The sequence below is a fragment of the Camelus bactrianus genome, chromosome 9 (genome assembly GCF_048773025.1).
Source record: "Camelus bactrianus isolate YW-2024 breed Bactrian camel chromosome 9, ASM4877302v1, whole genome shotgun sequence".
NCBI lineage: Eukaryota > Metazoa > Chordata > Mammalia > Artiodactyla > Camelidae > Camelus > Camelus bactrianus.
This window is the reverse complement of record NC_133547.1, coordinates 45,486,584-45,513,158: the sequence shown is the minus strand read 5'-3', so window position 1 is coordinate 45,513,158 and position 26,575 is coordinate 45,486,584. Positions and strand designations below refer to the sequence as shown.

General features: G+C 46.8%; 1 protein-coding gene and 1 non-coding gene across 9 annotated transcripts in view; one reads left to right on the top strand and one right to left on the bottom strand.

Moving 5' to 3' along the window:
* MAB21L3 (mab-21 like 3) overlaps positions 1–26,575 on the bottom strand; it is a 261,064-nt gene that overhangs the window by 118,222 nt on the left and 116,267 nt on the right. Inside the window, exon 9 of one of the 8 annotated variants that reach the window (XM_074370263.1) lies at positions 17,384–21,630. The exons of the other annotated variants lie outside the window; for them this stretch is intronic. The gene's annotated coding sequence lies outside the window, so the exon portion shown is untranslated. Of the gene's footprint in view, positions 1–17,383; positions 21,631–26,575 lie in introns of those variants that run through there. 8 annotated transcript variants of the gene reach the window in all.
* TRNAI-AAU (transfer RNA isoleucine (anticodon AAU)) lies at positions 24,256–24,331 on the top strand. The gene has a single exon. It is a non-coding gene; the product is annotated as a tRNA-Ile (tRNA).

Here is a 26,575-nt window from a genome sequence, read left to right as displayed (position 1 = left end):
GCTCAACTGGGCAATATTTGGTAAGCTTAAAGGCACTCATACTCTGACTTAACAGTTCCACCTGCAGGTATTTTATCAGAGACACGATCACATGTGAGCACTTAGAGAAACTTATAAGACTATTCATTCAGGCATTGGTGTAATACTAAACTGGAAACAACCTAAATATCTTCCAACGGGCAGTGGAAAAATTAATTCTAGCATATTCCCGCAATGAAACACCGCACAGCTATGAAAATCAGTGAATCAGCACTTCCTCTCTGACCTAACTATTTACATGTATATGCCTTAGCTGGTTTCTTCATCTCTAGCGTCTTCCTCATTTCTGTACAATGGGAAGATCTTTGAAAATCTGATCATGCCTCTACCTTAGTTAAAAATTCCCCGGTGGGTTTAAAAAAATTAGTTTCATTGAGGTATAATTGCTATACAATAAACTGCATATATTTAAAGTGTACAATTTGTTAAGTTCTGACATACAGATATAAACATCACTGTGATCGAGGGGGTGAACACATCTATTACCCCCAAATATTTCCTTGTGTCCCTTTATAGTCTCTCCCTCTGATGCCCCTCCCAGCCCCTGCCATCTTCAAATAATCATTGATTTGCTTTCTGTCACTATAGGTCATTTGCATTTTCTAGAGTTTTATATGAGCAGGATCATTCAGTATGCATTCTTTTTTGTCTAGCTTCTTTCACTCAGTAGTTACTTTGAGGTTCATCTGTGGTGGCTGGGTAGTTTATTTCTTTTTATTGCTGGGTGTGATTCCATTGCATGGATACACAATTTTGTTCATCCATCCTCCTGTTGGTGGACATCTGGATTGTTTCCAGTTTTTGACTCTTACAAATAAAGCTGCTGTGAACATTTGAATGCACATCTTTGTGTGGACATGTGCTTTCTCTTCTCTTAGGTAAATTCCCAGAAGTGGAATGGTTGGATTAGCTATTTAAGAAACTGCCAGAGTGGTTGCACAATTTTACATTCCCATCAGCAGGCTTCAGAGGGTTTTAAGAAGAAGATTTGGGGCACCTGTTAGCCATTGGGAAAAGGGCCTTGGAAGATGTAATTAAGGATCTCCAGGGGAGGGGAGAGTATTAGTGGTAGAGCGGATGCTTAGCATGCATGAGGTCCTGGTTCGATCCCCAGTACCTCCATTAAAAAAAAACTTTAAAACAAATGAATAAACCTAATTACCCACCCCCCCAAAAAAAACCTTAAAAAAAAACCCCAAGATGAGCTCATTCTGAGTTTAGAGTGGGCCCTAAGTCCAATGACAGCCATAGAGAGAGGCAGAGGGAGATAGAGGCAGAGATTGGAGTTACTCTGCCCAACTCAAGGAATGCCTGGAGTTCTGGAAGCTGGAAGAGGCAAAGAAGGACCCTCTCCCCCACCACCCCTACTGAACCTTCAGAGAGCATGTGGCCCTGCCAACACCTTGATTTTGGATTGCTGGCCTCTGGAACTGTGAGAATAAACTTCATTGTTTTAAGTCTCCCAGCTTTTAGTAATTTGTTACGACAGCCTTAAGAAACTAACACACTCAGCAGAGACTTGATGCTGACCGCTGCGGGTCTGAACATTAAAAGGTGTGCATCCCACTCTTGACAAGTGTGAAAGTAGAAAAATGAACTTACAGAGAACAATTAATTACATCCAAGTGAGATCATTGCTGGGACTGGGACTGGGTGTATTTAGTAAGGAGATGGCAAAAGCCTGACCAAAAGAAGCGTTCTGTTTTTTCCTCCCTTCTCACCTGTCTTTTGGCGGTTTCTTTTGGTTTCTTTTCCATTGTTCACTATCTCAATTAACAGCATCCTCACTACGCAAATTGCGACAAGCCAGGAATCTACGAGTCACTCTTACATCTCACTCTCCTATAACCAATCTGTCACCAAAACTTGATTAGCACTACTTATTTTATTTTATGTATATATCTAAAAATCTCCACTTACCTCCACCTCCATAGCCATCACCATAGTCCAAGGTCCCATCGTCTCTGGCCCGAGCCCGGACTCATGGGTCTACCCGCATCCCTCTGCTTCCCTCCCAGTTGGTCCTCCCCTCCCCGCGGTGGGAGTGAGCCTATCACAGTGAAATCTGGTGGCACCGCCCTGCCGATGAAACCCTCGCATGGATTTGTGTGGCGCTGGGGATGAAGGGTAAACTCCTCCAGCTGGTCTAGAAGGCCCTGCCGGCAGCCCTGCACTTGGCCTCTCTTAGCTCTGCCCACCGGTCTACCATCAGTCCTTTGACCACGAGGCTTTTGGGAGCCGTTCTCTTGCACAGAACTGCAACTCTCCTTCGACAGGCTGACTGCTGCTGCTCCAGCATCATCTCCTGTGAAGCCCTGCTTTGTCTCCAGAGGAGGTCACCCTCCTGTTCCATCTCTGAGAGTGTTAGGTGCCTCCCAGTGATGGTTACAGTTTTACACTTACTTGTGTCACTACTGCTCTGGCGTCTGCTTCCCAACTACCTGCAAGCTCCTTGGTCACTGGGATTGTGAACTTTTTCACCCATTTTTGTGTCTTTGAAGCACAGCCTGGCACCTGGTGCCCGGTAATTGCTCAGCCCACATTTATTGAATTAACAAATTGCACTATTTTTAATGTATTTTTTAATATCTTTTTTTAAATGGAAGTATACTGGGAATTGAACCCAGGACCTCATGCATGCCATGCATGCGCTCTACCACTAAGCTATACCCACCCCACCCCACCATTGTTTATAACAGTGAAAAACTGGGGACAATTTCTTGGGGAAAAGTTAAATTATGATCTATCTATGCTCTGTAATACCATGTCCGTCTTCAAAATGGCAAGGTAGAGCTGTATTCACTGCCATGGAAAGTGAGCTATGATAGACTTTGAGTGAAAAACAACAACAAAAAGCAAGTTTCAGAACAATTCTTAGAGTGAACCATTGCTTTAAAATCAAAAGCAGTACATGTAAAATACGTTCAGCTGGGCCTGGGAGAAGGTATGGAAGGATGTTACCAGATCGTTAACAAGCTCGGTGCAGCCCTGGGGCTAGGGGCACGAGAGAAGCGGCCCACGGTATTTCGTAAAGAATTCAGAAAATCTTGCATTGCTTGAACTTTTTATTTTTACAAGTATGTATTATTTTTGTAAGTCAAACATGTTTTCAAAGAATGCAAGGGAGACCAGAAGGCACCCGAGGAGGGGCAGGGCGCTTCCTGCCACCACCCCCTTTGATTGCCCTCAAGTCCCCGTATGTACGTATGTACGTACTTGACCTTACCCACCAGGTGGCAGACCCGGGCCCCTGTCCTCTCACCTGCACCTGTGTCTTCTACCTGCACCCGTACTTTCCTCCTCAGCACCCTCCCCTCTGCCCTGTGTCCCTGTTCTCACTCCTGTCCACTCACCTTTGCCCCATCTTCTTACCCCTTCCCCAGAGTGCGTGGCTTTTTTGCAGTTTCAGGAAGGGTGAAGCTGTTGGAGCCTAGTTAACCTCAAGTCAATTCACCCTAGTGAGTTTACCTCCCCAACTGGAGCGTAAGCTCTCTGAGAAGAAAAGGAACTAACACATTAAAAAAAAATTGAACTCCCAACCCCTGGCAGGCATGTCTGTGTGCTTTAGCCCATCGAATCCTCAGAAGAACCTGTAAGCAGATATTTTTATCTCCGTTTCACAGAACACTAAGCTCGGAGAGCTTGTCGCTTACCCAGTGTCTCACAGCCAGGACTCAAGCAGAGCTCTGACTGGCCCCCCACTCCAAGCTTTCTGTGCCACGGCACCGGGGACCACACCACACCCTTCCTGTACTTCCCAGATCATTTCCGCCAAGACGCTGGCACTGGGGAAATGTTTGCATAATGATGGAAGCAGTTTACCCTTCAGCCAGCATGTTGATTAAATAGTCCTTGTATTCCTTTTCCATTAAAGCTTCATCTCCCCAAAGCTTAAAGTAGGATTGGAAATTTGCCATGTTTGACCTATTTTCATCCATTAGCATAAGTTATCAAATTACAGAACTGAGAAGCCCTTTGATAAAGGAGCGGGGAGCCCAGGCCATCTCAGGGTGGGGAGACGGGGTACCACTAAGAACATGGGTCCCGGAAGCACTGAGGGAGAGAAAGGAGGAGGGCTGTGAATGGCACAGAAGAGAAAAGACAAATTGTTTTGTGGCAGAGTGGAGGGATCCCCAGACATAGTGGAGGAAACCTGGACTCTGGTTCCATCTCTGCTGCCCGTTGGCTGAGAACATGGGTTTAACACCTGGGCTTCCGCTTCCTCCTCTAAAAACTGAGAGGCTACCAGCGTCACCAGGGTGATACCATTAGGTGGAATGAGATGATGTGTGTGAAAGTTGCTGGTGAAGAACCAAAAGAGGCATTTACAGTGCTCCCCAGGTCACTCTACTGACATAACATTACCTTTTTACTTTAGATCAAAAGTTCTCAGTCTGAAAGACAGGATGCTGTGAGCTTGCTTTAAGTGCTTCAGTGGCAGGGATCATCTTTACAACTCCCCCCTTCCCATCTCCTGGGACCTAGAATGGTGCCTTGCACAGAGCTGGCATTCAGAGAGATCTGCCTGAGTGAATGATGAATGAGTGAACCTAATTCATGACTGCTCAAGCAGTAGCCCTATGCCATCACCACTGTCATGCTCCTTGACCTTCCTCCCAAGTGCCCTCAAGTGCTAGCCTATCCAGCAGCAGCTCCTTGGAGGTGAATATGATAGTTGGGAGCAGCTATTAGGAGTGGGGCCATCATGGCAAGGGAAGTCCAGTTTACAGGTAAGAGGAGGTGCCTGAATCATCTCTTTGCTGGCCATCAAAGGCCTGGGGTTGGTGCAGGAATAGTCAAGGGCAAGAGTGAGACTAGGGAAGGATGCAGTGATCTGGAGATACATGGAAAAGGGGCTTCAAATTATTACATCAAAACAAAAGCAACAAACAAAAATAATAATGGATTCTGATCAAATGACTTGTTAAAACACACACACAGATCATGCTTATAATCACTCTAGTTGATAAAAGAGCTAAGGAGAACAAGATTGTGTTTGGTGTTGGGAACTTACAATGAAATATTTCCTTTGTGTGTGTGTGTGTTTTCTCTGGATCCCAGTAAACATCATGCTGGGTTTCTATCCAGAGGCGGTAATAAACAGACTGCTCATTTCCAGCTGCAATTCTTGATTGCTTTTGGCAGCAAAAGCACTGCTCAGAGTTAAGATGGGAGAAGATCTGGTGCTAACGAAAGATGGATTCTTTTAGTGGGCTGAATGATGGCCTCCCAAAAGATACATCTACGTTCTAATCTCCAGAACGTGTGAATGATACCTGATTGGGGAAAAGGGTCTTTGGAGACATAACTAAACTAAGAATCTTGGGTTGTGATCATCCTGGATTATCCAATGGGTCCTAAATATGATGACTAGTATCTTTGTAACAGAAGGGCAGAGGGTGGTTGGAGACAATGGAAGGAGAGAAGACACCAAGGGGAGAAGGTGATGTCCAGACAGAGGCAGAGCTAGGACCGATGTGGCTACAAGCCACGGCACGCCGAGGATTGTTAACAGTCACTGAAAGCTAAAAAAGCGTCATGGAGTGGATTCTCTCCCAGAGCCTCAGAACGGAGTCTGGCCCTGCTAACACCATGATTTTGGACTGTTGTCTCCAGAACAGTGAGAAAATAAATTACTGCGTTCAGTCATCTAATTTGGGATAAACTGCTGCAGTAGCCTCATGGAACTGGTGCAATTCTGAAATTCCCGTTTCTCACAAATGTTCAATGTGAAAGGTATGGACTCAACCCTCAGTCCAAACCGCAGGGCTGAGCAGCCCCATGGAAGCCCCGGCCAGCTTCTCTGGGCCCAGCATTCTCCTGGAGCATTTCCCCAGGGCATGAGTCCCCCATCAGAACCCCGCCCCTGTCACTGTGCTATGGGTCTTGTATAACCTTCCCCAGAAATGTGCTCCGCTGAGCCCCACACCCCAGCCCACAAGAACGTATAGCACTATGTCTCACCTCCCCAGGTCAAGGGCTCGGAGGCTTGAACGTGTTCAGAGGTACCTGAAATCCTCATAACGAGGGAAGGCTGATTCTGGCTCTGGGAGCATCTTTGTAGCACCTTGCTTGTACCACATAATCTCATCACTATTAAGGACTAAATAACCACGTGCTGGTGCTTAAGGCCAGCATATGTCCCTACGAGTCCTGCCTGGGTAAATGGCGAATGGGACGGAATGGAGTCCTGATTTTCTCTACATCTCCTTCAAAAGCTCCCGGACCCCCAAGTCCTCGGGGCACCTGTGCTGGTCTGATCTTCTCTCTGCAGGGCTCATTCTGCTGCTCCTCTCACCCCACCCACAAAGTGAGCCTGTCCCATGCCTGTTGGTCTAGGCCTTTCTCCAATGCTAGGGAGAATGATCATAAATGCATTAATTAGGTCAGCTCAGGAGTTTGACAAATTTCTCTTGATGGACACCAGCTGGAGAAAGGTGGGTTGGACAGTGTATCCTTGGGCAGATTCATAGTTGGCTGAAGGCCCTAACCCTGTAAAAAAAAAAAAAAAAAAATCCCTGGCCTCCCAGTTTCTTGCTCTTGGACCAGTAATAGTCAATATTTTAATCAATTATTTGAATAGTCAAAGAGGCAAGCTTCTCTAATTCACAAATTACCCAACTTGGAGCAATGTAGAAAACATGCTTGTTTCCACACTCAGTGTTTTTTAAAATCTGAAATCATGGACCACAAAGAATAAATCAGAATCAATGTAACTTCTTTCACTTAGTTTCCAAAAGTAAGCCACACAATCAAAAGACAGGTTAACAGCCCTTCATGAGCAAGAACTAGGGGTTTTAGTTTACTTGAAGCTCAAGATGAATCCACAGTCTGAGAAGAATTAAAAAGACATAAATTGAGGTTGCATTTCTAGGGTGTACAGATCCAGACCAAGGACGGTGATGGTTCGGATGGGTTCTGCACAGGCCGGCTGCCACTGTGAACGTGGTTCTGGGTATCACGGTTGAAGAGAGGCATTGGCTCATTGGTGAGTACCCAGAGAGGCAAATCAGACTGGGGAAGAGTTTAACCTGAGCACAACCGCTTTTTCAGTCCAGAAAAAAAAGATTCAGGAAACACGTTATCTACCTTCACATATCAGAAGAGCCGTCCACTTAGAAGGGCTGAGGTGTAGGTGGGGGCAGGCTGAAGTCTTGTGCATCTTCAGAGAGTGACACAAAGACAAAGAATAGCCTAAAGGGGCCAGATTTGATTTTATATCTAAGCAGTAGGGTGGTCTGCCTTGTGAGCAGGTGACAGTCCCATCCTTGGAAATATTCAATCAAAACTATCATCCCAGTGATCACCGAGCTGGGCTAGACTGGATTCACTGACTGGTTGGGTTCCTCTTCCACCTTCACCACTATGCCTATGTCCCCCTAGAAGCCACAGGATTGGTCAAAAAGGATGCCTTTTCCAGACCAAGAAAGGCCATTTCTGGTTAGAGCCTCAAGTGGCACTGTCCCTGGTTCAAACCTCTAAATAAGCTCTCACAGTCCATTTGAACAGGTCTTTTGGATAATGTTGCATTACTTGTATTTAGTATTTTATTACGATTATTTTGATTCCAGGTGAAAGATACTTATGTCATCTTGTGGAAAAGGGATTTTTTTTCATATAATGAATATGATGTGTTCAGTTAATTCTGGAGGACAGAGGTGGAGACTGTCTCGGACACCATCAGTCAGAGTCTCCCTCTCTGAAGTCTGCTTCATCCATTCAGAACTCAGGACTGCAGAGAGCTCCAAGCTGATTTTATCCCAGCTGGTAACCCGAGGGAACAGAGCCATATAAGTTCTTCCTAGGGAAGAACTCTGATTGGCTCAGCCTGGGTCATGTGTTCGCCTCTCGGATGAATCACTGTGCCAGGTAATTGGGGACTGTGATTGGCCAGACTTGGGTCACTTTCTCACTATCCTGGCCCAGGAGAGGGGACAGCAATTAGCAGCCAAACCAGAATCACATGGATAGGTAATGGAAGGAAGTTTCCTGGCAGATAAAACAACATTCATAAAACACTACTGTGCTTAATAGTTTAAGAGCACTTTCACACACACGTCATCTGATCTGCAGTCTAACCCCGCCAGGAGCATGGAGCACACAAGATTTTTCTCCACCACATGATGCCGCTTCCCCTTAGAGATGCAACTGGTCACACAGGCAAAATACTTTGAATTTCTTCAAGAACACTGTCACAGAAGGATAGATTCATTGAGTGCCTTTTATTGTCATCTGACACAGTCCTTGCACACTGCCAGCCCAAGCTTTTTCAGCTGAACTCTTGACAGTAGAAAACTCCCTTCTGAGTTTTCAGAGAGCAGTTCCCTGGGGAGTAGAGCCTCACATCACAGTGAATCAGCAGCAAAGCCATCACTTCACTCCCTGGGGACCCACATCTGAAGCACAGATCCTCCCTCTCTTCCCTCAGACTCTTCCCTGGCTCCTTCTCTGCCAGGAAAATCAGAGATGCCATTAGGAGATGTCATTTCAAGCAGAACTGCAATTGGCAACGGGTCATTTACTAATATGTGCGTTCATTTTCTTTATTCTTTTGTTAATCTATGCATCTGTTCTTTGACACACTGAAACTGTATTGAGAACGTGTACACTGATTAGTGATGAGGCAAAGCAATTTTAATAAAGAGATCTCAAAATAGAATAGTGTGAGAAAAATAGGATTGTATCTATCTCTCATATAGATGTGTAGGGTGAGCTGTCCAAGGGGTGGGGAGCTTTGATAGAGTCCCAAGTCCCTTTCATCTTGTTGCTCTGCCATGCCTGCTATGTCTGCGTCCCAGCCCATGGGAAAGGGGAAACACAAAAGGGACAAGCTAGTCTGTTATTAGGAAGGTGAAGTGGATGTTCCCCTAACTTCTGCTCTTACCCCTTTGTGGAAACCAGGTAGGGCTGTGCCTAGCTGCAAAGGAATCGGGAAATGTAGCTCTAGCTTGGCAGCCATGAATTCAACTAAGACTTATTAAAAGGAAGAAGAAGAGAATGGGTTATGGGAAGAGTAGCAGTGCCTGCCACAATCTGCTCAACATAAAACAGGGTGAGAGGTAAGATGAAAATTGCACGGGGCTGGTCTCAGATTGCTTATAAACTTGTGGGAATGAAATGCCTTGTTCCCGAGCAGCAATGCAAGGCAATGCAGAAGGAGGAGCAATACAGAGGCAATATAAATTGCTTTAAAAGTTCAGAGGAGAAGGAGGGATGACTTGAACTTGAGATAATTAGGCTGACTTCTGAAGGAGGTGGCATTTGAGCTAGTTAGCGTGGGCTTGACAGATGGATATAAACCTGAAAATGAAAATGGGGTGAGGCCAGCAAGCAGGGCAAAGAGCAGTGACAACTGCAAAGCCAAGGGCAGGTTTTCATGCAAATGAGGACCCTTCAGCTGCCCCTTCCTGACAGCACTAACTACACACCTGCTCCCCCATTCACCATTTCTGTACCCCTCTGTGTTAGCACCTGCCAGCTGCCAGCATCCTCCTGGTCTTGGAAGACACAGAGGCATGCAGATGTGTGGGATATTTTTCTCCCTGTGGCTAGGCAGCTTTCCCTTGAGTCATCTTCCATCCTATTGGAGCAAGAGAGGCCTCAAGGCCTAAGGAGATAGGACAGGCAGTGAGTTAGAGCGAAGAGACCTGGAGTCTAATAACTTATTCATGACAAACCTTTTCAGAGCTTCGCAGTTTACAGAGCATGCTGACCTGTAGAATTTCATTGGCTTCTTACCTCAGCTCAGATCGGCTGAAGTCATACATCATATAAGAAACGCTTTGTCCAATCAGCAGTGCTGCAGAAGGGTATTCATTGTTCTAGCAACACCAAAATCTTATTTCAGATTCCATTGATTCTGAACGTGCGGTCATTTGCACAAGAGTTTGGGCTGATTGTGATCTTTCCACTTGCGATAACTGAAAAGATTTGCTAGGCAAATTAACACTGTGGCCAAGATTGTGGCCAGACACTCATCGCCGACAGAGGACAACCGTTTTCGGTGAGTACTGTGGCACAACTGTAAGCATATTGGATTTCGATTAATTTTGAACAATGCCCTTTTCATTTAAGTAGGTCTGGCGGGACTTCTACAAGGCAATAAAACTTGGTTAATCATTTGTTTGAGCTCCTGAAAATTCGAAAGAGTAAGAGAAATTGCTAAGCAAATTAGTTTGGGGCCTCATAGACAGCATGTAAGTGTTTGAGAAAAGACCGGACAACTGTTTGGCCAGGACGTTGAAGAGGAGATCCTGGCACCAGATGGCAGTTTGGATTAATTTTGGCAGGGAACATACTTCCTTTTTCTTTTCCCCTAAAATCTCCATAAAAGCTCGATCAAACTGACACACACACAGAGCAATTCTGGTTAAAGTGAGGAGTGTGTCCTCCTGAGTTCTCACCCCTCCCCCTCACTCCTCTCCAGGCACCTTTGACCAGGTGGATGAAGAACTCCAGACTCTAGTGATGTTTAAGATGTCTTTGAATCCTATATCTATAAGCTTGAGACCCGCAATAAATAGCAGCCGACACATATTCGGAGCCTGTTCTGTGGCAAGTCTAGGCTAAGTGCTTGCTTTTACAGAGGATGAAAGTGAGGCTTTGAGAATTTAAGAAACTGGTCCGTGGCCACACTAATGGGGCGTGGTGGAGCTGGGTTTGGGCCCGGTCTCACAGATACAAAGAACATGCTTTTATAATCATTCTCCTTACAGATCACACCTTAGTGCTAACAGCTCCCTCTCTGTTTAGTGGGACATGAATTCATGGCCTTACTTCCTGCCTTTTTAATACTTTATGTCCTTGCAAAACCCAGAGGATGAAGACCCATGTTCCAACTGTAAGTCTTGAAGCCTGAACAAGAAAGCTGGGTAACGTGTCCCTGTTCTCAGGAGTCTGGAGCCTGGGGGCGACGTGGCCAACAGCTGAGGAGCTCAAGAAGAGGGCCTCAGGAAGGTGACACCTAAACTCATACTACATCCTGTGTTTCAAAGTGGATGCATATTTGCTGGGGGCATGGAGGGGGCGCCAGAAATCAGACATGTGGGATGAATATAGAGCCAAGGGAACAATTTCTGCAGCTTCAGTTTAGTTATTTTATCTGAAGGGCATTCATCTGTCAGATGTTTATTGAGCCCCATGCTACGCCAGGCACTGGGCTGAGTGTTGGGGACATGGGAAAAAAAAAATGAGGCCTTTGGCTCTCAAGGGAGATGACTTGTTGAAATATAACAATGTTCAGAAAATAAAAACAATGGATGGGCAGGGAGCTGTCAGAGCTGAAGCAGCTGCGGGAACCAGCTCTCACTGCAGGGCTCGGTCGGGGACATCTGTTAAGTGCTGTACTGCAGTCACAAAGCGGGAGGTGAGCCCTCTTCCTTGGAGGGTAGGGGTCAAAAAAGACTTCATCACTCATACTTTAATGAATCCTCAGGATGACGCTGCAGTCTTACAGAGAAATCTGGCCGCCGGAGAGAGGACCCCGTGAGAGGTCGCCAGGCTGCCTCTGCAGCCTTGGGCTCCCGGGGCTGTTGGCTCCTGCTGCAGACGTTTAGAGAACAGGCCAGGATTGATGGGAGGATTCGAGGCTGTTTGTTCACCTCAGATACCCTCTCACTTCACAGAAGGGAGGCTGCACTCCCTTTGTGGACAAACTCCTTCTGGCTGAAACACCTAGGACTCTGTCTACCTGGTGGGTCCCTGCCCACCAGGGGCACTGTGTTCTCATTCCAGGGTTCTCTGCTATCTTGACAGGAGAGAAGCTGCAGGAGACATAGGGGCTGCTGGCTTCTGGGGGGTTAAGGATGAAGGAATGGAAGATCAGGCTGAGGGGAGATGAGTCTGACGAAAGGATTTGTACTCCCTTGGTTTTGATGCTGATTTCCAGTCTGCACCACTGCACAAGCTCTCTCCAACACTTACAGGTGACAGACTTTCCTTCTCAGGCCTTCTCTTAAACGCTTTGAGTTTCAAGAAACAGGATCTCACTCAGATTGCTTCAAGTAGGGGCCTTATTTGCATGCCTGTGCTTGGCTACAAAGACTACTGGACGCTCATGGGAACCCAGGGACTGCAGTAGACTTGGCTCCACCATGGCCAGAAGAGGGACCAGAGCCAGAACCACAGGACCCCAGGATAGCAATAATCTCCTCCCTCTCTCTCTCTCTCCTCATCTTGGCCCCATGGGCTCTTCAATTCCACGTCACTATGGAAACCACCCTCCCCTCCTGCTGTTGCTGCTGGAAATTCTGTAACCTCATCCTGTCCCACAACTTCCACTGCATCAGGAACCCTGCTGCCTCCACAGCCCGCTTGACAGCCTACTCTCTGTAGAGTTTTTGCAGTTTCTCTTTCTGCCCCCAAGCCCACCAGCCCTCTCTCCACAACCTATAGCTCACATTCCTGCTTGGCTAGAAACTTCTTGCAAAATTGCTTGCCCGCTGCTGGTTCAGGCAGCCACAGCCAGACGGCCAGTCACGTGGGATCGCGATGGTTTCTGAGGAAGGAATGTCCCTTAATAGAGGGCTTTGGGCTGATTCCATAACCCCACCTCCCCCGCTTGCCCCTCACCTCCCTGAAAAGGGAGATCTAGGCATTGATGTCTCAGGGCCCCTGCTTTCAGACACAGGTTCTGAGTAGGAGGACCTTAAAGGTCATCTAGTCCAAAGTCCCCACGAGGCTGAGATTCCTTGTACCACAGCCTGACCAAGACATTGTCCTGCCTCTTTTTAAATACCCCCTGGGACAAGGGGCCCAGGCCTTCTAAAGCAATTCAGTCAACCTGCGGTCCATTCTGCCTACAAAAGGATATTCTCCTTCTCTTGAGTCTGAATCTGCCTTGCCCCATATTCTGCTGAGGATAATACCACTGGCCCTATTCTATCCTTACAGGCCTTAATGAGCTGGTTTAATCCCTTTTAAATATTGTGCCCTCTTGGATAACAGATGATAGTTTCCTCGCATCGCCCTTTCAAGAAACAAATTCCCTCCAGTTTTTACGAGCACTCCTCATGTGACTTATTTTGGACTTTTTAAAATCTTAGGACTCTCATTCTCCCTGGAAAATGCTCTCCCATTTACCTATGTCCCTTTCAAGATGAAGAGTAGCCCTCTAGAGAACAAGCTCCCAGCAGGCGTGGCTAGGTCTGCTCCCCATGCCAGATGTCTGGTTGTTCCTCTTATATTTTGTTCTCTCAAGGGCTCCCACGGCCCCCCGCCATCCTGCTGGGTAGCATATTGTCCTCTGCACTACTTCTGTTTTGTGGATGTACGTATTTGTTAAAACTGAATCAGTCAAAGACCACGAGGGACAACCTGCAGTCTGGGGGACACACACACACACACATACACACACATCACAGTTCGATTTCCTGGCTTGTTGCATAAGGAGAACACTTCAGAGAAACAGAGGCCAAGAGGGAGGTGGGAAGCATCCGCCACGAGATGTGTGTTCCTGCAGAAGGATTCCAGGGGGCGGGGAGTGGGGAGGGGAACAGCGATCTGCCCTGGACTGGATGCTCTGATTCGGGACCAGGGGAAGCGGAGAGATGAAGGACTATCATGACACCCATGTAGGCACCTTACTCATTGAGTGTCCTCAGTCCTGGTTGGACTTAGCAAAGCGGGCCTGGGGTGCCCCCAGGGAGCATGTGGTGGTCATTCATTTTATAGCTACTGCATGACCTTGGAAGAAACAAAGTTGCCTGTGAAGTTTGCAGCGGCTTTGATCTGGACCTCCTGGCCCGATTCACCAGGGGACTCCTTTTTTCTCTTTCAGTCTGAGCTGATTTTCACTCTCTCAATCGCAGCTGGTTGCTTAATCCTTCAGCCTCTTTGTGGATTCAAGGGGCTTCAGGAGGTAGGAGGGGCATTGAGCATAATTCCACCATGTGTTTTCAATGAGATCCCCAGGCAAATGACACGCTCAGTGGTTCTTCTTGCCAGACCCTCTTCTTTTCACTCCTCCCACTGTCATTCTTACTCAGGTCCTCACTTGGACTGTGGACATAGTCTCCAAGTGCCCCCAGATCTCTCGTCTGAGCCCCGGCTCCCTTCATCCAACTGTCTGCCCAATAGCCCCACTGGAAGTCCAACAGGCCTTTCAAATTCAATACCTTCAGTTCAATTCTATTGATCACTTGCACCTGCCTTCGAGTTGCTATCGCGTGCACTATGCCTCCAACCACCCAGGCATTCAACCAGGCAGACTCCTCACCCAAGATGCCTCCCTCCCCAGTAGGTCCAAATGGTTTCCATTGCTTATCAGTTATTTCTCCTAAATATCTTTTAAACCTGCTGCTTCTCTCTCTCTCTCTCTCTCTCTTACGTCCTTTGATCCTTTGCTTGGATTAATATAAAAGCCTCAAAACCCATAGCCCCCCTCCAGTCTCTTCTCCTTCTAATCCACTGAACGCCCTGCCGTCAGAGAGAAAACAGAAGAACGCAAATCTGATCCTCTCCTTACCCACGTGATGTCCTCTAACAGAGTCTCATCACCTAGCGTGAAACCTCAGATCTCTTCCACAGCCCATGAGGCTTTTCATTGACGGGCTCATTCCCCCAACCTTGTTTTCTACCACCGCTTCCCTTTTACCACGTGATCTGGTCACAGAGAACCACTGGCTCCCTGGACTGGCTGCCCTTCGTCCTCTCCCACCTTAGGACAGGCTGTCCCCACTGCCTGGGATGTGAGAAATAATAACGACAAGAATACTGTTACTGTTTATGGGTCACGTACCGTAGGTCAGACACTCTGCTAATGAAACCATGTGCATCAGCATAATAATTCTGTAAAAAGGTGCTCTCGTGATCTCCACTTTACAAATGAAGAAACTAAGGCTTAGGAGAGGTTAAGAGACTTACCTGAGGTCTCACAGCTGATAAGTGGCAGAGCCAGGATGTGAATTCAGGTTTCAATGAGACAGATCCCGCTGCATCTCCTCCGGTGGATGTGATCAATTTTGGTCACGTTCTAAAACCCAACGGCCACATCCCTTTATCCTGAAACCTTCTCTGGCCTCTCCTTCATAAGCAGTTAGTTAATTCCCTCCTTCCTGCCGCTGCACCTTGTTCATAACTGCATTATATCAACCATCTCCCTTCTGTCCTGGACCTGCCGGCGGTGCCTATTCACATATCACAGCCCTCTCTCTCCAGGCAGCCATGCTGTATACCGTGGGTTTTACCTCCAATCCAGGCTGTGGCTGACTGAACATGGAACAGACACCTAACCCCAAAGGGCTCGTCTGCAGGCTTGGACTAGAGCCGTGACGTGTACGTGTATCTGTCTAAACGGAGAGCTCCTGGAAGCTGTGTCTGCCCATGGAAGTGCTCCACTCAGATCTACAAAAGCACCTGCTGTGGGCAATGAACTTGACAGCCTCCAGCTGCTGCCTTTTGTATCCATCATGGCGTTTCCACTTCTCCCAGTCTGTCCTCAGCCAGCAAGAACACCGGGGGTCCTGGAGCTGGTCTGTTCCTGCCCCAGGGGGAGTGCCTCCCTCCAGCAGCCTTGGTTTGGGAAGCTCTCCGCTGGCCTGGCTGAGACCTGCTCAGAGCTGCCCTGGGTCTGACCCTCCTCCTTCCTGCGCTTTTTCACAGGTGTTGTTAGACCTGCATCAAGTCTACAGACTCTCCTCACCTGCTCCTGCTTCTCTCTCGTCAATCTTTCACGGGCATTTCCCCCCGTACATTTCTTACACCTCAAATTGTTTTGGTGTCTGCTTCGTGGATGATTCTAAAATGACACAGAAGCAGAAACCATCTTTATACACCCAACACATAGCAAGTGTCCAATAAATGTTTGCTGACAGAGCATCTCCCTGACCGTTGTTGGTTCTCCCCATCCATCCCTAGACGGCTTCCTGAGCAGTCCTAGAGCAGGACTGCGTGCAGGTCACTTTCTTTCCTCCCCATGGGCGAAGGAATAGCAAATAAAAGAGGAAATGATACCATAGTTTAGGTTTTTTTAATGTCGTAATTAACATCATTAATAGTTACATTAATGATGTGAATGCAATGTCTCTAATTGCATTATGGGTTTTTAAAAAAGGAGAAATTCAAAACAGCAGGATGACTTTTGATCACTGAGTAATGAACACGGGTTTGAAATGGTTTTAGAAAATTGGAAATTCACTGGTGTGCAAGTGCCTCTGTTCCTCCCACCCAACGTGATTCCTTTGGGAGTTTGATGCGATGGGCTCTGGTGACCGCCCGTCTCCCTCTTTGTGCTCCGCAAGGAGAGCTCAGAATCCTCAGCTATCCTCGGAAGCGCCTCTCTCCCCCATTACTAATCTTTAATTCAGGATTCGATGTCTTCTATAGTTGCCCACTTCCTATGGGTGGCATCAGGACTGCCAAGTCTTCACTCCTAGAGGGTACCCTTCCCATCATAATTCCTGGGGATGGCAGCCCCTTGAGTCATGCAAAGCACAGCCCTGTGTGGGTTCCCCTTCCCCAGGGCAGCCTTCGGGGAAACCTTTTCCTCCCACAGACTCTACAGCTTGAAACTAACCCAAAACAATTTCTCTGTGATCTGATGCATTCTGCCTTCCCTGGCAAATTTCCTTGAGAAAGACTCTTCATGTGGTGTTTTTGGCATGAGAGTCCAAGAAAGGGTTATAATAAGCATCATCTTGAAGCCTTAACTACAGTCTCTGGTTCTGCAAATACCATAATGACAGACTTGCATTCTCGGGCCTAAGAAATGTTGTGGGCCCTGGAGCTCACAAACGTCCTAGGCATGTAGGCTTTATTCTTGTTTGTGCCTGGGATCCAAGGAGAAAATAGGGGGTTCCAAGCGCCAGTTCGCACAACACTCTCAAGGAGGCCGAGAGGGGATCTCGAGTGTGCTTCTGTGATGAGAAGGTGAGCAGGACACATCTGTGTGGGTCTCGTGGTGCCTCTGGGCCATGGGGCTGGGGGAGTGCAGCATCAGGGTGGTGTTTTAGCACCTTAGGGGCCAAAAGCAGAGGCTGGGATGAGGCCTGGACAGATGGAATGAAGCCTCTGTTCACACCTGCCTGTGGTCAGGAATGCTCATGGTTACTGCTGGAACTGGAGACAGAAGGGCTCACATAACATCAGAGGGTTACTGAGGGGTTACCTTGCTGGAGTCTTGAAACGGTGAGCACCAGGCTTCCTGGTGTGCCTACCCCCTCCCTCCCCCAGCCCCACCCCCTCCTTCCCCCTAGCCCCACTCCTCCCTCCCCCCAGCCCCACCGTCTTCCTCCCGCAGTCCCACCCCCTCCCTCATTCTCTCTGGGTGGTTGCCCTGGGTCCTATCTGGCCATTCCCTAGGCCTAAGGCAGATTCAGTCTCATGAAATTGACTCCAGCACTCGTTTCAAATCCACGCGTACCTTTATTTCACAGAAGACAAATGTGTTTGAGGAATTCAAGTAAAAATACCAAAATTTTAAAGCCTTGTATTTTTGATAGGAAGGAAGGCCTAGTGAAAAGGACTTCCGTTGAGAGTATTTTTATAAATCACACCCAGTTTGTAAAGCCAGGTTTTTCATCCATTAAGTTCTTTCAGCCTGGATAAAACTGCATTTTCCTAAGGAAACTGGAATCCTTGTGAATTGCCGTAACTTTCAGGATTTTTGCAGAGAGGGACACAAAGCTGTGAGCTGGCTGTCTGGGGGACACCGTCAGGGCCCTAGTGCTGGCACAATACTGACCTGGAAGGTGGGATGCAGTAAGACAGGCCAGAGGATTTCCTCCTCTGAGCACATTCTCCTTGAATAGCACCTCGGCAGTAATTTTTACAAGGTGATATTGTAGCACAATGGTTACTCAGACTGCAATGAAAATTCAGGGCCAGAAGCAGAGGGAAACTGAGGGTCAGTCTGCTCAGGTGGCAACTAGTTGGTGATGGTTGTACTAGTCAGCACCAGCTGCTGTAATAAGTACCACAGACTGGGCGGCTTAAATAGCAAAGATTTATTTCTCACAGTGCTGGAGACTGGAAGTCCAAGATCAAGGTGCCAGCCAATTGAGATTCTGGTGAGAGCCCTCTTCCTAGCTTGCAGATGGGGCCACCTTCTCACTGTGTCCTCACATGACAGAGAGAGAGGAAGCAATCTGCCTGGTGTCTCTTCATACCAGGGCACTGATCCTAACAGATCAGGGCTCCACCCTACGGCCTCACTGAACCCTAAATACGTACTTACAGGCACCATTTCCAAATACAGTCATATTTGGGGTTAGGTTTTCAACATATTGAGACAGGAGGGAAAAGGGCAGGGCACAACCATTAAAAAAGCATGACACAGCCATTGAGGATATGACATAAACTGCTGAGAACCAACTGGGCCCAAGATGATTTGACTTCCAGTAGACCTTGAGCCTCATTATATGATCATTGTAATACATTCGCTGCTAAATGACACACCCACAGGTGCCATGACAGATTGCAGGCTGACTATAAAAGGCCAAAAAGTGGGCAGGGGGCCACATTCCCTCCCCTCCTCCAAACAGTTGGAATAATCCTCCCACTTGTTAACATCTGAAATTACCCAGCCCAGGGGGGAGGGTGTAGCTCACGTGGAAGAGCACATGCGTAGCTTAGCATGCACGAGGTCCTGGGTTCAGTCCCCAGTACCTCCTCTAAAAATAAATAAACCTGATTACCTCCCCTCCACTGCCAAAATTAAATAATTAAATAATACAATAATAAATTAATTAAATATAAAAAAATTTTAAAATATTACCCAGCCCATAAAAACCACTCTCAACACCTTGGGGACACTCTCCCTTCTGAAACAGACCACATTCTGTCTATGGAGACTGTATCTCCCTAAATAAACTTGCCTTCACTTTACTATGGCTCACTCTTGAATTCTTTCCTGCACAAGGCAAGAACGTACTCTCATGTAACAATATGATTTTTTTGGGGGGGTGGGGAGGATACAATTTGGTCCACAGAAGTGGTCAGTGAAACATTCAGGAATGAGGGTACCCTCAGAGGTGTCTGCTGTCCTTCCAAAGCCCCAGGCCCCAGCCTCTGGCCTGCCCACGCCTAGGCGCCTCCCCAGCTTAGAAGCTGGCTGTGCTTGGGCCACATCACCCGAGGGGCGGGGGTGGGGGGGTGCCCCTGAGCCACGGTGCAGGAGCCCAGGCTGGCAGAGCTGCCTGGACAGCTGTCTTTCTGGGGAGACCAACGGTCAGGCCCTGGATGAGCCTGGGGGAGGAGAAGGAGCCACAGAGAGAGTAACAAATGTCATCTGTTACTCAGCAGAAGCATGACGCCTCCTGGGGTGAGGACCCAGGAGCCTTTCTTAGTGTGTGCTTGGGCAGAATGCCTCATGCATTTCACAGGTTAAACCACTGAACCACGAGGGCCTCTGCGTGCCTGGCCTGTGATGTGGAGAAAGTTCACCATCTGTGAAGGCCAGGTTAATCTGCTAATTAAAAAACACTTGGGATTTGTCTAACATTACGAAGAGCTCCAATTATAGGCACAGAACTGTCTCCCAGCCCTTTCTTCTTCCTTGTGCACCCTGGAAAGTGTTGTGGTCTCCACTCCTGCTCCCCCTAGTCTGCACTCCCATCCCCAGCCCTGGCTGCGGTCCTTTCTCAGCCTTCGTTTTTAGAGCCATGAGTGGTAATGACCTTCAAACCTCAGGGGACATTCTTCCATTGTCAGAGAATCCAGCCACGCACTCGGGGCTGTCCCGACTCAAGATTTCATTCTTCTAGCGATGAGTCACTGCTGCCATCTTGTTCCCATGCTTCCTGCAAGGAGGTAAGGCCAGGAAAAGAAAGGAGGGCGGGGTGCCCGGCCAGCTCCTGTAGCACCTGCAGGCCTGGGTGCGCTCCGGCCATAAAAGTCTGTGGAGGATGGAGGAGGCAGGAAGGGGAGCCAGCCTGCTGTCCTGAACAGGGGCAAAAACCATGCCTCTGGGAGGGCAGGAGGGTCACATGGCGCCACACGGCCCTCTAGGGAGGGGGCCCAGGGCAGTGCCGCGAACACAACGGGCTTTGGGCTCCAACAGGCCTGGCTCTGAAGTCCAGACCCACTGCTTCTAGCATCCTGGACATGCTCCCCAGCCTCCTGGAACACCCTTTTCCTCACTTTATGCCCCTTCAAAGGGTCATCGTGGAGGCTCAGGGACATGACCTGCGCAGACCACCCAGAGCAGCGCCTGGCATCAGACAGGAGCTGGGCACTGAGGAGGCTTCCTCTTTCTCCATCAGATCTTCCTTCTCTCCTTCCTCCTCCTAACAGGCTCCCCCCACAAGGCCTCAGAAAGGCTCGGCAGCGTCCAGCCACCTTGCAAAGGCAACCTGCCACACACACACAGGGGTGCTTCCCACTTGGAAACAGAAACCCCTGCGGGAAGCTCTGGAAGCAGTGCACCTTGCTGGCTCCAGGGGGTCCTCAACCCTCTCATCTGTTGTCTCTCCACTCTGTTTGGCAATGATTTATTAGTAATTCTCACTTCCCAGATTCATGGCTAGAATCTGAAATCTTTTAAAAAGGCAGCTCTCACCATCATGGGCTCCATAATCATCATTCGGTATTTATGTCTGCGGCCTTCCTCCAGACACCATGTGTCTCCTTCAGTCTGGAAAGCGGAAGGCTGACAGGGGCTGCTGGAGGCCCACAAAGCCCCACGGGACGCGCAGGGCTCGGGAGCAAGCCCTTGTTCACTCCATCCTGGAAGTGCTGGTTGGGGAAGGGGTTGGTGACCTTGAAACAAGAGGACTTTCAGGTTACGTACATGAAAGGAATCTATTTCGGTTCCAGCAGGTAATAAACTCCCAGGACTCATTACCCCAGAGGGAGTGGAGGGTAAGCATAGAAAGCACGTCAACCGAAGTTTCAGGTAAATTCATGGTTGGCTGCTCTCCGTGTCGTGTGTCCCATGACCCCGTGACCTTGCCACCAGGAAGGACATCCAGCATCTGGCAGGACCTAAAGAAGAACTCTGTCCCCTTGGGCCTTGGTTTCTGGCCCGTGCAGTAGTTCATACGCCCCTGGGACTTCCCTGGATTTCTTAGATTTGTGATTTTTTAATGTTGTTCATCTGAATTGCAGGAGAGAGGAGGCAGCAATCCTGGAGAAAGGGGACTGAATCAACAGTGGGGTAAGACTCTTCCAGGCAGCATACCTTACAGTGATTTCTTTTTCTTGCCTAAAATTCCAGAGGCCTACACCCTTTTGAGACTGCAGCAATTTCCTAAGAGCATGGAGCATTTGCATTGGAAGGGAGTCGCTGGACCATTCCACTTACTGCAGTTTCTGCCCTGAACAGTTTTGTGCAATAGCAATTAGATTCAGAAATAGAAACAGTGACGATGCTCAAAATGCAGTTGCTGAGCTAAGTATCTTTGAAGCAAAAAAGCCTATATACCTAAGGGCTGAACATTTCCTCATTTATGCAACAAATATTTTGAGCACCAATTTTGAGCCATGTGCTTAGGATACAAAGATGAATAAGACATAAAAATATTTCTACCTTCTGAGAGGCCAGCCAGTGGGGAAAACAGGCAAACAGCTCCCATATTGCGGGTGTTACAGGGGCAGGGGAACGGGGGTCCACCTCTATCTGCAGGAGTCAGGATTTGAAGCACCGCCAGGCATTCTCTGGTGGAGGTAAGAAGAGGGAGAGAGGGATTCATGCGGATAAGAGTGTGGGACAGTTGAAGTGCTCAAGTTCACTATGGGTGGAGCTCAGGCTACCTGAGACAAAGAGGCAGGAGGTGAGTCCGGAAAGAAGACATTGAGGCTGGTGGTCCAGACTAAGGAGCAGGGTGCTGATTTTGGAAGGGAAGCTGGAAAGTGGTATGATCAGATTCCAACTGTAGGAAGATCATCTTGAGATGACCTAGATGAGGATAAGGCTATGAGCAAGGACAGGAGTAAGCAGTGACTGGGATTTGCAGGAGAGCAATGACCGGGGACCAAAACAAAGCCTTAAGGTTGTTCCAAAGGTAGGCACCATGGACATATGGGGGAGGGAGAAAAGAGGGGAGCTCAGGGATGAATTCCTGGTTTCTTTGAGTGGATGGAAGTACCTGGGTGCTAAGGGGAAAATGTGCTGGAGAAGACAATGATTACGTTTTTGATAGGCTGCTCTTGCTTTTTAAATGAGGCAGTCAAACTGAGGTACCCCTCAGGTGATGTGTATAGCAATCCAAGTCTCAGAGAAAGGTGTGGTCTGGAGATCACGGGTCCCAGGGACAACAGCAGGTGGAGATGAAACCTTGCCTAGGGAGAGTACAAACATGGACAGAGGAGCAAACTAAGGGTGCTGCACCAGAGAACGCCAAGGGCAGAGGAAAGTGAGCTCCACAAGGAGAGCAAGCAAAGAGGAGACAGGCTTATCAGAAAACAAAGGAAGGGTGACTTCAGAAGAAAGGGGAAGTGTTTGAAGGTGTTGAATGATGCAAAGGTCAAGGAATGTAAGGAGTGAAAAGGAGTCATCAGATCTGGCACCTGGGTCCCTACTGCTGACCAGGTAGAAGATGATTCTGTAGGAGATGCTGGGAGAAGCCAGAGGCAGTAGGTCAAGAAGTGAATGAGATGCAGGAAGTGGTAACAGTAGGTAGACTATTCCAGAAACTCAGCTAGGAAGGGAAGGAGAGAGCTTGGAGGATTCCCCAAGGAGGAAAGTTCAGTAGAGGAAACTAGAATATAATGATTTGCATGGGAAAAGGCTTTAAAGGAGATTTAAGAGAGACAAAATCGATGGAGCAAGCATGTAGAAGATGCTCAGAGCTGAGCTCAGCTGTCATGTGCTCCGTTTTCCTTCCCTGTTCCATCACTTCTCTGCAACCCTGTGACATCCACTTGGACCACTCACCCAACATCTTCAGACACTGCTTTACAGCATGTTTATTTGAGTGTATATCTTCTCTTCTGTAATTAATTTTGTGTCTCTTTCAGGTCAGGAACTCTGTCTGAAACATTTTTGTTGTAATCCATGGAGCTTTTTTTTTTTTTAAATAGAACTGAGTTTCACAGTATTTTTTCAGTTGAGGTGTAACTTACACTGAAGAACACAAAGAGTGTAGCTTTATGAATTTTTGTGTATGTATGTATGTATATGTCCATGAAGCCAACGACTCCAACCTACAGCATACTTTCAGCACACTTGAAGGCTCTCTCATGGCCCCACCCAGACAGTATCCCTCACAGAAGTAACCATCCTCTGACCTCTATTGCTATAGTTTTGCCTGTTTCTTCGTCTTCTTATAAATAGGATCACATGATGTATGTTCTTTGGTATCTAATTTCTTTCTCTCAGTAATGTGTCTTTTGTTGTGTGCAAGGGTTAGCAAGTTTTTTATTGCTATGAAGTATTCCACTATGGAAATACATATCACAGTTTTTCTATCTGTTGATAGATACTAATGTCTTTCCCCATCTGGGGCTATTAGAAATAGTGCTGCCACGAACATTCTTGGCTACATGCATTGGGGTCATAGCACTCATTCTGTTGGGTGTATGTCCAAGAATGGTATCGCAGGGTAACAGGGTGGACGTTTGTTCAGCTTCAGTAGATGCTGCCAAAGTGTTTGTGCCAATTTATATTCCCTTGCAGTGTATGAACGCTCTGGCTCTACAGTATTTTTAAATAAAATGCAATTCAATAAGGAATGCTTAAAATATTGAAACGAGCAACAGCTTTCAAGAACCCTCAACACTTCAGAAGTATCTGTCAATATGTTAATGATAACTGTGTAAATAACAGGTCACGCTTCTATCCACTAAGTCTTCCATCATAGAACCCCGTGTTGGCCTAGTTTGAATTGAGGTAAGTTCTTATATAGAAGTGAATTTCTTTACTTTTATAATGTATCATTGTCACTAATTTTAAAAAGCTTTCTCACCTCACATTCATGTTCATGAGACTTTATTTTAATGCTCAATTATGCATCTGAGTTTTCTGGAAACAGGCAGAACTGCCTTATCCTAACATGATTTATGTGTCTTGCTGTCTCAGGAGTCAGCATGAATTCAATGATTTATTCATGTGTTCACTCCGTAAATATACACTGAGCAGCTACTCCGTGCTGGGCACCATACTGAGCACTGGGAGGTAGGGAAAGGGGGATATAAAGAATACTCAGATTCCCCAAAAAACTAAAAATAGAGTTATCATACGATCCAGCAATCTCCCTCCTGGGCATATAGCCAGAGAAAACACTAATTTGAAAATATGCATGCACCTCAATGTTCACAGCAGCACTATTTACAATAGCCAAGGGAGAAGGGTATAGCTCAGTGGCAGAGCACATGCTTAATATGCACAAGGTCCTGGGTTCAATCCCCAGTACCTCCATTAAAATAAATAAATATAAATAAATAACCTAATTACCTCCTCCCTAAAAAAATTAAAATACAATAGCCAAGGCATGGAAGCAGCCTAAATATCCATCGGCAGATGACTGGATAAAGATGTGAGATATGTGTGTGAGTGTGTGTATACGCGCGTGCGTGCACGCGCCTGAGTGTGTGGTAGAATACTACTCAGCCATAAAAAAGAGTCAAACAATGCCATTTGCAGCAATATGGGATGGGCCTAGAGATGACCATTCTAAGTGAAGTAAGTCATAGAGAGAAAGACAAATATCATATGCCACTTATATATGGAATCTAAAAAAATGATACAAATTAGCTTATTTACAAGATAGAAACACTCACAGACATAGAAAACAAACGTATGATTACAAAAGGGGAGGGGAAAGGATAATTTAGGAGTTTGGGATTAGCAGATACAAACTACTATATATAAAATAAACAACAAGGTTCTGCTGTATAGCACAGGGAAGTATATTCAATATCTTGTAATAACTTACAATGAAAAAGACTGTGTATATTTATGTGTGTGTGTGTGTGTGTATGAATCACTATGCTGTACAGCAGAAAGTAATACAACATCATAAAACAACTATATTTCAATTTAAAAAAATTGGGAGAAAAAAAAAGAATCCTCAGAATCCTCAGTTATGTGGATTCTGCCCTCAAAGAACTTGGTCTAGAAGAAGACATGGATATAAAGAACTAAAATGCACTGTAGAAAGTTAGCAGGTCTCATACTTCATTGAAAGGTTTTCTACTAGGGCAAAGCTGGTACCAACTTAGGTGGAACTTTAGCAACAGAAACTGTCATGTAATAGGTCAGTTGTCATCTGTCTGAGTGGAGACAAGCAGGTCCTCTGAAGGCAAATCTTTTTTCTCAAGTCACTTGAGTATTCCCTCAATGTAAGCTTCATAGGCACCCATTATCTAGAGGGGAAAGAAGTGACAGGAACTTTTCTGTGTTTGACAAAGCCTGATCTTTTAAATACCCCTAGGAAGAAATTAGACCAAATTACTTAAAGTCAAAGAACCTCTTAGAACCTAGAAGTCCTAGATCCTGACATGTTTATCATCTTTCCAATTATTGAGATGGTTTGAAATGGTGTTAGCTGGCAGCAAAGGGTCCAAGAACCCCCAAGAGAAAGTCATTAAGTTCAATGTCAGGCCTAGATGGTTGACACAGGAGTGCTGATTCTGGCCCAGTGAGCAACCAAGGACAGAAGCCCCACTCTTTGAACCCCCATGCCAGCACAAAGGACCTACTCTGGGAACAGCAGCTGAGTATGTGAGTGTGACCCTGGAATCCAAACAGAGAACATCCTTAGCTGAAAATAACTTGGGAGACAGTAGGATGTGAATATTTAAAAGCTGAATTCCTATTCATACTCCAGGCTTCATACCAATTATAGGCTTAGCAGATATTATTGGGTATTCTAGCAGTTTTCATCCCATATTCCCTCCAGATTCCTTCTATTTCTTGTGCACATGGGCTTCTGAGACCTTCCTACACGAAAATTTTCAGGGAAAAGGGACTGCTTTGTATATTCTGCCTCTAAGTCCTTCATGGGCTACTTCAGCTTTTAGGAGCAGGTCACAGTGGAGTACTTCTGTAGGGGTGAGCCAAGCTCAGCAAGCAAAGAGTAGAGAAGAGCACATGTTGAGAATACGGGTCAAGCTTAATTCAACATTCCATCCATGGTTTGCAAAGACAATAGAGTGACTCTGGGCAGCTCCAGCATGTCTACCTCTTAACTGGTGGTGTTCCTATCTGGGCCACTGCCCTCTGTGGTTGGTGTACAGTGTCATTCTGGGATCTTTTTTCTCCAGCCTCCTGGAAATAACTTGACTTCTCTCCTGTGTTGAAATTTCTGTTCCTATTATACCTTTCCCTTCCTTGGGAAGGTTGCATGGGAAATACATTTTTTGAGACACTGTATGTGAGACGTCTTTCTTCTATCTTGGTACATTTTGGATAATTTGGCTGGGTATAGAACTCTAGGTTGGAGAGCATTTCCTTTCAGAATTTTAAATACATTGCCTCATTTTCTTTTTGTTTCCAGGGATGCTACTGAGGAGTCCAAAGCCATTTCTAATTTCTTATTCTTTCTATGTGACTTTCTTCTTTCTCTCAAATTGCATAGACTCTATTTCCACCAATTTTTTGAAAATGTCCAATGAGGTGCCTAACTGTGGATCTATTGTTTTCCAAAGTGTTGACTATTTC